Source organism: Taeniopygia guttata, chromosome 1 (genome assembly GCF_048771995.1).
Source record: "Taeniopygia guttata chromosome 1, bTaeGut7.mat, whole genome shotgun sequence".
Lineage (NCBI taxonomy): Eukaryota > Metazoa > Chordata > Aves > Passeriformes > Estrildidae > Taeniopygia > Taeniopygia guttata.
Window position 1 is genome coordinate 36,949,136 of NC_133024.1, and position 13,475 is coordinate 36,962,610.

The window sequence follows — 13,475 nt, forward strand, 5'->3', positions numbered from 1 at the left end:
AGAAAATATTAGTCAACAGTTTCAGAAATTATATTAAATATGTTAGGTCTGTGGGTTTACTGTGGTTTGTATGTCTTCTTCTGAAGCTTTTAATTGAGAATGTGGTATTAAACATAAGATTAAAATGTATGTTTTGGCAAATTCAAACTGTTTAATCAAATGTCAACTTTCTAAACTGAACATTATGAAAAACAGATGACATCACAAATGCTGTGGCTCTCATAGTATAAGCAGAGAAAAATATTTTTATTCTATTTTTGCTACAGCCTTGCTGCTACAGCTGTACACAGATGATTACAGTCAAAACCTTATGTCCTGAAACATCAGACTTGAGTGTCAGAAGTCAAAAGGGTACCTAGTGTAATTTCCAGAAATATTAGAAACTCACATATTCTACAGTGCTGATAGTAGCGGAAGGCATTCAGGCAACATTATTTAGATATTTGGACATGTGTTTAAATATTAAGCTCCTGCATTTGAAAATGTCATCCTACCTATTTACTGAGTAATATCAATGTCATCTCAATGGGTTCTTTATAAAGCATTGGGAGGTTGGTGCCAAAGCTACAGTATTGATACAGAAATCTCAGCATTCAACATTTACTGAACTTAAAAGAGCTGGTAGGGAAAGTAACTCAGTGTGTGTCACTCATAAGTAAAATAGCTAGTTTTTTACCCTGTGCCTACCCTAGTAGAGGTGATGGGCTAGAATAAGTTAGGTCCCTTGTTCAGTAAAGCATGTTTTAATGGGAATGGAAATTGTACTCAGTGTTCCATGTTAAATATATTTGCTTTCTAAAATTTAAATATATTTTGTGGAGGCAAAAAATCCCCAAATCTCCCAAGATAGAAAGATTTTTCTGCCTTTCACTCATTCACGAGTCTTATGTGAACATGAGCCAATCTGTGCGATTTCACTTAATCATTCCAGAAAATAATCCAGCAGATCAAAAGTTTTGGGATTCTTGTTTCTCATTTCCCCAAATGTTCAAGGCCATGTAAACCTTCTTGAAAGCAATTTGAAGAACACTTTGGGTGCTGAACTGCAGCCAGGGCGATGTGGAGGGCAGGGCTTCAGGGTTACTCCGCGTCATGCTGCTGTAAGATGAATGCAGGATTTGACCTTCTATGCCAAACAGAATGCAACATTAATACTCTGCTATTGAACTGGTGGCAACTTAAATGCTGCTGAATGATGAATCAGCTTTCTAGCTGTAGAAAAGAGCTTAAGTCACATATTGAATTAATTTATAAAGAGATAGCTGTTTATTTACTTCCAGTACAGTTCATTTGTCACTTTTAAACTGACCAACTCTATTGGCTTATGTACCGTCTCTCCTGAAATTTGTGAAGGTAAGCAGGAGTGTGAAGTATAACAAATCAATATTTTTGGCTGCTGCCTTAATGAAAAGATGACTACAGCATCCATTATAATCATTAGGATATAAACTGGGACGAATTCATCCTGATACACAGAGCAAGCTGGACTGCAAGCAAGTCTATGCTTTCAGCAAAATTCTGCTCAAACGCATTTTTATTTTTCTGAAATGTTACATGTTAATGGTGCTGCCCTAAGTGTTGAGTGAGATGTGCTTTTGCTTCCTGAGGCATATTTATACTGAGGAGTTGAAATGTGGAGAAGCAGATCTTCATGATGAAAACACCCTGCACCATGCAGCTGCATGTGTGTTGTCATGATGGCTGCTTCTTCTTCCACTACAGATGTACCTAGGTGCATAATGGTGCATCTTGAAAAATCAAGGCTCAGGGGAGATCTTCTTGCTCTCTGCAACTGCCTGAAAGGAGCTTGTAGTGAGGTGCTGGTCAGTCAGTTCTCCAAGTAATAAGTGTCAGGACAAGAAGAAATGGCCAGGAGAGGTTTAGATTGAGTGCTAGGGAAAAATTATTCACTGTAAGAGTTGTGAGCCATTGGAACAGGCTGCCCAGGGATGTGGTGGGATCACCATCTCTTAAAGTGTTTGAAACGTGTGGATGTTGTACTCATGGCTATGGCTTAGTGATTGACTTTGCAGTGCTAGGTTAGTGATTTGACTTGGTGATCTTGGAGGTCTTGTCAAAGTTAAATGATTCTGTAGTTCTGTGATTTATCTCCACCAAGCTTGATTTAGCTTTTGGTCTGGGTTCCACAACCGGCTATTCTCCATTTAGGTAAGAACGGCGAATGGCAGTCAGGAAGTTTGGGAGTCATCTCTGTACTGGTCCTTATGGATCCTTCTGCACAGTGTAAATGTGAAATCTGGGTGCTGTTGTAGTTTCGTAAGAGTTGTGCCATGGGAGTGAGCCTGGGATTCCCTTCCTACAGTGCTGCTCTTTGCCTCATGTCATACAGAATTGGTTTGGAAGATTATCGTTGTTACAACATTCACTGCTAAATATGCCAGTTTGTACATGGTGGTGACCAGAAGCATAGCCAGAAGTATTTGCCAGAAAGAAGTGTGCATCACTTCCACATTTTCTTCAGTGGATTTACTTTCCATTTCCAGGAGTCGGAGCCCGTACAAATCTGTAAATAAATAGAAAGTCTCCTGAAGTGGATTGCTGCAGGTCCTGACCTTTCAACTCCATCTGTGGTTTCCCACTACCTTAGATAGAAAATGAAATTTCTCATGGGTTTAGAAGTCAGTCATGATTTATGACTAAAAAATCTGGTTTCAGACTTTCCTAGAGGTTAAAAAAAATGCAGGAATTTTTTTTTTTATTTATTGACTGTTGATATAAATGTCACAAACACGCCATTTAAAAACCTTGCATTGAGGAACGTGTAATGTGATCCTTCTGTCTCCTGTTCAGAACTGCCTTTGTTTTTTTTTTTCCTCGTCATGTTCATTTTTTTGGGATCCCAATACGTAATCTGTTATAAAATGTGGTTGTCTACAATGAGAACTAGTCACTGCAAGCTTCTTCAAGTCAACAGAAGGAAACAAGTCATTGAGAAATATGATTCATTTCACTCTAATGTAAAAATATGAAATAAGTTGGGTGAATCGTGCTCTAAAACTATGCAGAGGTCCTTGTGAGGATAGCTCAGGTAAAGGTCTACACCGAGTGCCTTGCTTTGGTCAGACATAGCCCATCCCTGTTAACTGTGAACAAGAAGATACACTGTCAGCCTTACTGCTAGGTAATTTGAAATTACTCCTCTCTACCAGATTCATGGTTTTAATCTGTTTTCTGGGAATTATCTTTCATTCTGAAACCCACACATAAGTGCACTTTTAGAAATAAAAAGTGGAAAAAAAAATTTAATACTGTAGGGGTGAGAGTAATGTAAATAATAGTTTATGATTTTTCATTTTCTGGCAATACAGTGTTAAAGCATCTGACCCTCTTTTCTATCTACAGAAATTGATCAATATTTTATATGTGGATATTGCAGAAGTGACTAGTAACCTTCGTCTTGTGCAACTCTCGTTCTAAAGAGAAGCTGGAGCCATTTCCTCATCTTTAGTACTGCTTTCTGCCTGGTGTGCATCTCTACTCTCTTTGCCAGTCTGCTAATTGCAGTTTCTTAGAAGAAAATTGTGTAAAATGCACTCTTCTATCTCCAGACTGTTGTGATACAAATGAGCAGACGTGTGGTAAAAAATTTTGTGGGAAGAGAGTATGCTCTGAGTTTCAGTCACAGGTTAGCTCTAATAGTTGACTACTCTTGTGGAAATGGTGTCTGTCAGAGGTCCTACACTGCCTTATTTAAAACCTGGATTTTCTTAGCTCTGGTATGTACACCCACATAGTGCCAATAGTACAGCAAAGTGGTGAGTGGTGTAGTTTTGTTGTTTCAGGAGTTTGTGGGGAGTCCAACAAATGCATATGGGTTTATGATATCACCCACCTGGGCAGACTAAATGCTATCTGTCAGAGCCTCTTTTCTGGCTGCAGTGGAGATCTGAACAACTAGTGAGAGTTCCTGATTTCTTAAAAGGTTGAGTTAGATGAGATCAGGCCTACGTGCTGGAATCCGCTATTTTTTTGTGATTTGTAGTTCAGCTAAACTGCATTTTTACTCTAGCTCCACTTTTTAGTCTGGCATCTGTTTCTACATGTTAATATAACAGTCTGGCACACAAAGAGTGTCTATATTTACCCTTACACTACTCATGGACATACTGGTAATAGGAAATTATTAAAGTGAGTTCTAGAGGTTCAGAGAGACAAGACAAAATCAGAGTCTTCTGCTACAGAGCCTTGTAGTGTTTGTCACAGTTGGTGGAGCATCATCCTGACACACAAGGAATTACTGACTCCATTCACAGGTGGGAAAACTGAAGCAAGACGTTTTTTACTTGTTCTCAGGAAAACATAGAAGCATCTTAAGTCCCACTGAAATTGAACACAAAGATAAAACAGTGGTATTAATTAAATGCTTATGGGATCTTTAATGTTCTTGCAAAGCCCATGAGCACAGACTTGAGGGATGCTTTCAAAACTCACTATCTTTATTTCCTAGGGTTGTTCATGAACCTGAGTCCCCTAACTTTCATTAGAATTTGAAATTTAGGAGTTAGCTGGCACTAGTTTCTAACCCTCTAGAGGACCTCTGATTGAATTTGTAGATGACCCTGCTAACTTGATATCTTCACGTTTCAGCCCTGAAATTCACATTAACAGGCCAGTCCTGTCTTTCACAGTGCTGAAAGCTTAAAGGTACTGTTAAATGGAGGTAGAGTTCAAATTACTACAGAATCCATGGGTTTATTTATGGTGCTAAGTATGATGGTCTTCTATTTGGATACCTCAAAAGTGATATAAATGTCTAAGAAACTGTGGCTAGAGAAGGCAGTTGATGCTGGAAAATCCTGATCATGGCTTCAAATGACCCATAATGGAAAATAGAAACACCAGATGATATAGTTTGCAATAAACCAGACTGCCTGCACTGTTCAATCTATTTGACAGAAATAAATGAATTTACGACTTCAGACTCCTTGCATCTTCTTGCTTTCTCTTAAAATAGTTTTGAGTTATTTTGTATGCAGTTTGAAGGATATTTTCATTTACTACAATTTGAGTGGTTTGATAAATATTTATGTGGGACCATTGCTAGTGTTTCCTTGAAACAAAGTAAAGTAAAATGAAAATCATTTGTGATACATGTTTTTCTCCCTCTCAGTTGTTTAATTTTATGGAGTCGTGTAGGAGCTCGTGGGTGGATCTGGGTGGACTCACTGGCAGAATTTAATTCACTGTAGAGTTTGGAGACATTAGTATTACAGATGTTATTCATCTTCCTGGAGAGTGTAGGCAAATTTCATTACCCAGAGCCAGTATTTTGGAGCCTCTTTATTATCCCAGGCTTCCAAACCCAGTTTTCAAGGGGACTTCAGGCCGTACCACAGGAGAAGTGCAAGTGGGTGCTGCTGGGAGGTAGCTTGGGAAAGGAGGCTGCTCACAGGGGAGATACTTGGAGCAGGCACTCATGGCAAGATCATCAGCCCCCAGCCTGTCCATGATGCCTCTCCTGAGCAGCCTCTTTGAGGAGGAGTGTGCTGGATGGATCACAGAGCACAGTCCTGGCCAAAATCTGGTCGTCAGCCTGTGTCTGTGTCAGGCAGGAATGAAGCAATCCTGAGAGCAGCTATTTCTGAGCCTTTGGTGCTGTGTTATTATTGTTCTCTGAGTCATCTCTGGTAGCTCTTAACAGTGGAAGTGGTCCTTTATATAAGTTTTCTACTTTTAGGACAACAATCACTAACACTTTTCTTTTTCTTTAAAATTACCTGTGGTATAAAACCAATAATTTTTATATGAATTCTGTGTGTTTATAATTTCCCTGTCATTTCCAGATGTAAATTAGTAAGGAACAAGGCTTGTCTTAGTTTCACTGGAGCAAATTCATTTAACTTTTTTTTTTTTAATAATATGAGTCCTAAAACAATGCATAAGCTTATGAAAATATTTACTTTAAAAGGCTCTGAGTATCATTCTGGCATACTTTCAAAGTTTCCAAAGTGAGGCCAGTCATGCAGAATTGTTTTATTCAAGCTATTCAGCTCTCTAGGCTTTATACCCCATAAAACAACTCGAAGCATACAATTTTTATAGCTAGCTGTAATTTGCATGCTTTCCCTTCTTTGGAAAATGTTTAGAGAATCTCCTTCATTATTCAGGATGCTCCCAGTGATATGACATTTTGTCTCAATCGCCAAGTAGTTTATTTATTAATAAAGAAATGTGTAGCCTGTATTTCCTCCTGTCACCTTTATTACCCTTGAGAGAAGTTTCCAAGAGTGTTTTGTATTATGTCTTCTGTTAGTGTATAATCCCAGAAGTGACCTCTATATTAGCTCATGCATCATCATCTATTAAATTATACCCAGGTGCTCCTGCAGAAGGCTTATCTCCAAAGAGCCAGCAAAGGGACCAAGACACAAGGTAGTGAGCTTGGTGATATTAGAGGAAAATTGACTTCCAATGTCTGGTGTTTGGTCTGAGCACATGAGCACAATCTTTATCCTGGCAACTGCTGAACTGCCGGCAGTTCAGAGGAAACTGGAGAAAAATCAATTTTAGCTGTTCCAAAGCACTGGTGGAAGCCCAGGGCATTGAGAAGTGATGTCGTTCATGCAGAAATGGGAACTTAGAGGGCAGTATGGGCACTCCTCTTCCAGGGGTATGCAGAGGAGGATGTTTGGACAATGTCTAGGATTACATGGAGCCATTTTGTTGCAGTGCCTAATCCTTTGCTGTAACAAGTCCAAGAGAGAGAAACTGAGGACACATTTTTCTTTCTGACCTTGCAGCAGGTTGTGTGGCTTTTTAGGGGGCAGTAGAACTGGACAGAGTTAATCAGGAATTTGTAGAGGTGGTTTGGAGTGATAACACTGCACTGATCATGTATCTCTTCCCCTGCTTGAATATGTAGGTAGGCTTAAGGATTTACCTTGGAAGCTGGATTAAAGGGTACTTTTTATAAAACTGTTTGCAGGTCAAGGACTACAAGTAATGATTAAGCAGTCAGTTGCTTGGAAAGCTTTTCCAAACTTTCATTGCTAAAAAATTGCGTCATATTGTAAGGCTGTTTGGCTAATTTCAGTGTTCAAGTCTTAGAATTTGTTAGGTGTTTGCCAACAAGGTAAAAATAAAATAAAATTAAAAAGCCCTTCTACTGTCAGATCTCTTTGAATTCACATATACATGTTTACCTGAAAATACATGTTTGGAGATGAGCTTCTGTAGCTCATGAATAGATTATTTCAATCTCTAGTCTGCTGTTTAATGTAAACATCTTTATTGCATTTTATACACTTATGGTGTCTTATTAGCATTGAAGTGTTGCCAGCAAGAAATAACTGAGAGAAAGCCAAATGGAGTGCATGTGGGGAGGGGGTTTTCATTGCAGTTGGTTTGCATTAGGTGTTTGCATTAATACATCTGTGTATCTCAGAGTGAAGTTGCTTGCTGGCATTGACCTGGTCATTTTGTCCACGGAGAACAAAAGTGGTAGACCCATTCAGTTGTGGCAAGAGGTTTGTCCCAAGTGTTGCTGCAGTGTTCCATTGGAGTGGGAACTGTATGAAGGTGCAGGACTCTGCTTTGTTTCCTCCATGCTGAGAACTTTGGTACGTGCCAGTACATCCCCACCTAAATGACTGGGAATATCAGGACATGCTGTGGCACTTACCCACCTCTCCATTGAGATACATGTTTGATTTTTTTGCTTAAGAGCAAGATATCTCAACTTTGCAGCTGTTACCCACTGGAGACAGTCTGGTTACTGCAACCCTCTTTGAGAGGGAAGCAGCCTGAAGCTAATTCTCTTAGGAAATGTTTTTCAATTACTTTGATGATAATCTTGGAGTTGAGCAAAATGTGCTCACTGTACATGAGCAACAATTCTTCAAGGTGATGGACGGGAAAGGTGAGAGTAATCTCATTGTGTGTGGTTTCAACAGCTCTCTGCTTCCACTGTGATGGCAAGGTCTTCCTGTCTTTCACAGTTGAAGCTTTTGGTTTTTCAGTTTTGCTAAAATATGCTTAGCAAATGAATTTCTGATTTTAGATCTTTGCAGCCCATAATGAATTATTTACATCTTTATTTGGGAATTTTCTGTCTTCATTTGAAAATTTTACTGAGAATTTGTGTTCTGTAAGTGTAACTTTATGTCATTAAAAATGGCTTTGCTTCACACCAGTCATTCATTCTATAGGGTAAAGATTTGACAAAAGAAAGAAAACAAACTAATACTGTGAATCAGTTAATTTTTTTTGCCCAAAAATTTTATTTTTGCAAGAGAATAACTATGGGATTTAATTAAATTTTCCAGAATACTTCACAGTCCCAGAACACCTTTCATCTAAAGTACACAAATTATTTTCCACATTTAATGAAGGAAGCTCTTTGATGTACAATGCTTATAGTAGTTTCTATTTTACTGAGAGGTGTAGATAAGTTAATAATTTGAGATGTTTTTCTGGGTTTTTTTTGGAAGGGGGGAATGACAATGCACAAATTCATTAAAAACCAAGGGAACTTCAGGTGTTTGGTGTCTCTGTGATGAAACTGTACTTATCCACAGCAAATAGGGGTGGATAGGACAGATTCTTCTGAGTCCCAGCCTGTTGTTCAATGTAAGGCCACCCTTCCTTACACTGTATGGGATCTTGGAGCTGGTTTTAAAAGGGTTGGATTTTACTGTTTCTTTTTGAGATAGTTTGTAAGGATGAACTGGTCTACTTCCACTAGATATGTTTGTTTTGTTTTTTTACTGTGCTTTAATTATCATTTAACAGCAACTCTTTGATGGCAGGCTGTAGGATAAGCCATTGTCAATGATTAATGCAGCTTCCTCTGGGGTGATAACCCCCTGGTTTGCTGCAGGGGAAAGAGCAGTGGATTGCCACAAGCATCAGCAGTGAGGGTCAGTCCAGGGATAACCAGAATCCCTGAGTCGCGCACAGGACGGGCAGCTGGACAGAAACCTCAGCTGGCCTTTGGGGCCGATTCTTCTGGGTGGCTCCGAGTGGCTGTGGGAGCCTTCCCAGTATAGGGCAGACTTCCTGGAATGGAGCAGCCTCCCTCACTTTACCCTCTCCCAGCACTGCCCTTCAGAGACACTTGCCTCGTTCTTCTCTTTAAGGAAATCCTGAAAACAGCAGATTGAGCCCCTGTGAGCTCAATACAGCTCCATTTGAAACAGCTTCCACTGGAAACCTAACAAACATTTAATGTGCTATTTTCACTCCCACAGTACCAGGATAGGGCAGTCTGTTCTGTGCCTTCTGTACCTCAAATTAGTGGTGTGTCTTCATCTCCACGAGGAGCATTTGCTAATGAGACGAGATGCTTTTTGTGAGTGTGTGGCTCCTTTGCAACCCAGTGTGGGTCTGCCTTTTAATTAGGTATCTTCCTTTTTGGAACATTCAGTGTGGGCAGTAGTTCAGTGTGGGCAGCAAGCTGCTTCTGAGGTACAGAGTGTCATGCTGGAGACAAGTAAAATAATCAAAAAAGGAAGATTGTGCCCATAGTGACATTTGTTAAGGAGATGGGAGCTGTTTATGAGGCAGGGCCAGGACTGACATTTAGCTGTGCTGGCTAAAGGGTAAAGAGCAAAATCTGTTTCATAAATGTGACCTAATGAATTTATGACTGATTCTAAAGTTTGTTCCTCCATCAGTTCATTGTCAAAACCTGTAGCAGCTTTTCTCTAAAAATGAAGGCAATACCTCAATAATGTTGGAATTTTCTCAACTGTAAAGATTGAGTTTGTTGATGCTGCAAGTGGAAAAAGCCATTCAGCTGGTGGATGTTGCTGGCTGTAACCATTGCTGCATTGCAAAGTGCTCTACTCCTATATTGTTAGGAGCACAGAAGGGTTCCTGTTGTCTCTGTGTAAACATACCACTGTTTAAAACTTTTTGTATATGCTTCTGCTTTTTGATGGGGATTTCCTTTAATTGCTTAATCTTTCATAATGAACAGTAATCTGTCACTGGCAAAGATAAAATCCAGCTAATTCTCAGAAAATCTGTTTTTCTTTCTCTGTACCCACAAATTAAACCTCATTTGATAACAGTTGGAAGCTCTATCTAGACATTGAATGTGGTCAGAAATAACTGTGTGGTCACACTGTCAATCATAATCCAGTCCACTTTAACAAGAGGCTTTAGATTTTTCTGGCAAGTCCCTGGAGGGTATGGGAACCTCTGGTAAAGGGGCCATGGATACCCTTTCCCTGATCATCTGGATCTAGGCGAGACAATCTTACTGGTGGGATTCCTGAAGGGTTGAAGTATACACAAAAAATCCCCCAGCCAAGCAAACTAACTAAGCAGGCTTTTGCAACTTGAATTGCTTCTGAAGAATCTCATGTTTTCAATGTAAAAAGGCTGTGATTTCCACTCCCTTTATACCTGGCATTTATCTGTTCTGAAAGCAACAGAGGCAGCCCATTCCTGGACCTGAGTGCTGTTTCCTACTACCTCCCCTCCACGGCTCTGTTTTTTCCCACAGCCACTGCTGAACCAGCTCAAGAAAGCCATGAGGGAAGAACTCATTTTTTGAGGAAAAGAGTGAGGGGATCAGCTCCCTGGTTGTATTTACAGGCCTTGGAAGTGCAAGCCATTTGGGTTGACCTAGAGAAGGAGATAAGGTGCTAAGCAAAGTGTTGCATTGCCCTTTTGATGCTTGCGGCCCTGTGGGTTTGGGAACATCCATGCACACAGCTGCAGTGTTGTAATTCATGTCATTGAAATTCATACTGAGACATAGGAGACATTTATTTGTTGATAGGGGAAATTTGTAATTCCCTGTTTTGTAGAAGTTGCTTGGTGGAGAGTCAACCTGATAAACCAGAAGTGAATTTTGTGTGATCGAAGAATGACTTGGAAGTAACACGTTCAAGAGCTACTGCTTTGTCCTGGCTTTGATGTGGAAGAGGCAGTTTTGATGGAACAAGCAAGATGTGTGCTAATGTGGGAATTTGGTGTGTTAGCTGATTGGGATGCTTATTTGCTACATGGTTTTTATGGTGCGAGTCCCTGGGCCTCGAGCTGAAATCACAAGTCAGAACAACTATCAGATGGCTAAAGCTGCTTACTACATGTCACAGAGAGAGACAGAACCCCTCTGGCGGTATAACTAACCTTTTCATGCCTCACTTTACCTGTCTGTACAATAAGTCTAATGATCATCACATTGTCAAGGGCAGTTTTGTGTCAGTTGTGATGCTTGCATGATTAATGGCTTTAAAATGCTGTGAGTGATTTTGATGGAAACATATAGCAAAATGCAATGCAGCAACTGGGTAATGCAGTCACTTGGTATTTGGAGGGTGTTAAAAGAGAAGTCCCTTCAGGAGTTTCTTCTTCCTGGTTTGATTTCCCAGGAGAATTGTAGAATCACAGTGACCTATTTAAGCCAGTACATTTATTCCAAATAATTAACAATAGAAACATTACACTGACTGCACTGGACATAGGCAACAGCCATGTGCTTAGGTTGCTCAGTCATTCCTTTCAGCCTTCCAGGGGTGAGTGATGTTTCAAATCCTGGCTTACTGCAGTGCAGTGGGTGGAAACAAAATGCTAAATAAATTTCAGGATCAAATGAGACAGATCCTTACTGTTGCTCCCTGCATGCCATAATTGCTGTGTCTCTGTTTGACCTGGATAAGGGGCTGGCTGTGATTTCATGTTGCAAGTAGTCCTATGATGCATAATTAAAAAAAAAAAAAATGAAGCTACAGTATTGTTTTAGCCATTCTTCCCAGGAGCTGATAGCCATAGGTGCATAGAGCTGTTGAACTTTTGCCTTGGGAAAGCATTCCTTTTAAGATGTAGTGGGAGACCATTTTGGTGGACTCAGAATTTTTTGGAGTTAGGCTTCTGGCTTTCAGGTGCCATGGGAGAAAGTCACTTTAGTATTCCTGAGACAGGTAATATGTTTTAGAGATACCATACATAATTTATTGAGGGAACATGCTAAGATGGGGCTCTGTTGTTATCCAGAACCAGGATTTTTGTGCCCCGGAAAGCAGGAGCGCCTCTAGCCCTGCATGCTCAGCTGCAGGACAGTAGACAGCAAAGCCTGCCAGAAATGTGGAGGTTTTGTTTCCATATCATGGGTGCAATGTGAGCATAGCATGGAGGGAAAACTGTAGATGAGGGCAAAGTGCAGCTGAGACTGATTTGAAGATTCTCTCTGTTTATCTGAATAAATAGTTCTGGCAGCTGTTAGCTAATTTGCTTGCTTAGAGTATTTCCATGTCAATAAAGAGCACTGCCATTGGTGTCCTCATTTTAAATCCAGTATGAGGCTCACCAGATGTGACAGAAATAAAACTCAGCAACTAATTCCCATTTTTGGGTTTGGGGCCAGGATTTTTCATGCAGCATGCAGAAGCTGGGGAAGCAGGTTAATGCTGCTTGCTTGCAGCAAGCTCAAAAATGTGCTGAAGGAAGACGTGTCTACCATGGCTTCACTGCCTTGCCAAAATATTTGCTGCATTGTGTGGTATAGAAGGTTGTAGTTGTTTTAGGGAAGCATGCTATGCCATGTCATATTCCTCCCATTTTGATTAAACTTATGAATTCTACCCCACAAGGAGAGTTGCAGACTTCTCCTTTCTTTCATGTGATGCTTGACCTTCTCTTCTTGACTTTTTTTTAGTTTTTTTTTCATGTGGAAGTGTCTCTCTTCCCAGTACCATCTAAATTCCAAGCCATTCCCCATCAAACCCCTTGCACTGCTTCAACTCCAGAATCGGTTGGGTGGGTTTTTTCACTTTTTTTCACTCACTGGAGCTAAGCACAGGACTGGAAGTCTTCCTAAAGATTTCAGGAATCTATAGTGATTTGGAATAATTTGATTTGCCAGTGTCACAGCCTGGCATCTGTATGAACAAGGCTAGGTAATGGAGGAAAGAATTTTTTTTTTTTAATGGTGGTACCTAAGATTTAGGCAAACACAAATATTATTGATTCTACAGCCTTGGTTGAGTTGCTTGATGTCAGTGAAGTTTGTTTATTTACTTAATTATATGTTTAAAAGTTGTAGAATCTTTGGGATAGAAAATATTACAGAACTTCAGAGAGTTATTAGACTACATGGCAATAAAAAAAGACTACCCTATCCCTAATCATTCATATATTGTCTTTTTTGTGTGAAAGTGGCTTTGTGGCTTTGTGTTTCTAATCAGCCAGAAAGGAAGTTGGTCTCTGGGTAGTGATATCACTAATAGTGATAAGCAAAAGCAACATGGAAAAAGTCATGCTGAAAGCAACGTTCCCTAATCCTTGTCACCAGCTTCTGTTTTGACTTTTTCATTTGTGCTGGCAATGAGTGATGTTAAGAGTGTCTCCTGGGCAACATACTGCATGAGTGATGTGATTTATGGTCCACTGTTTTAGAGAAATTGCAGTATTCTATTACTAAAGAGAGCTTTAAAAACATACAGGAGTTGGGAAAATATTATCTGTCTTTTAAAAACAAAATCTGTGAACAGATGTATGCGTCT

At 39.9% G+C, this 13,475-nt stretch overlaps 1 protein-coding gene across 13 annotated transcripts in view; it reads left to right on the forward strand.

The window, feature by feature from the left end:
• FAT3 (FAT atypical cadherin 3) overlaps nucleotides 1-13,475 on the forward strand; it is a 394,190-nt gene that overhangs the window by 88,463 nt on the left and 292,252 nt on the right. The window lies entirely within an intron of this gene.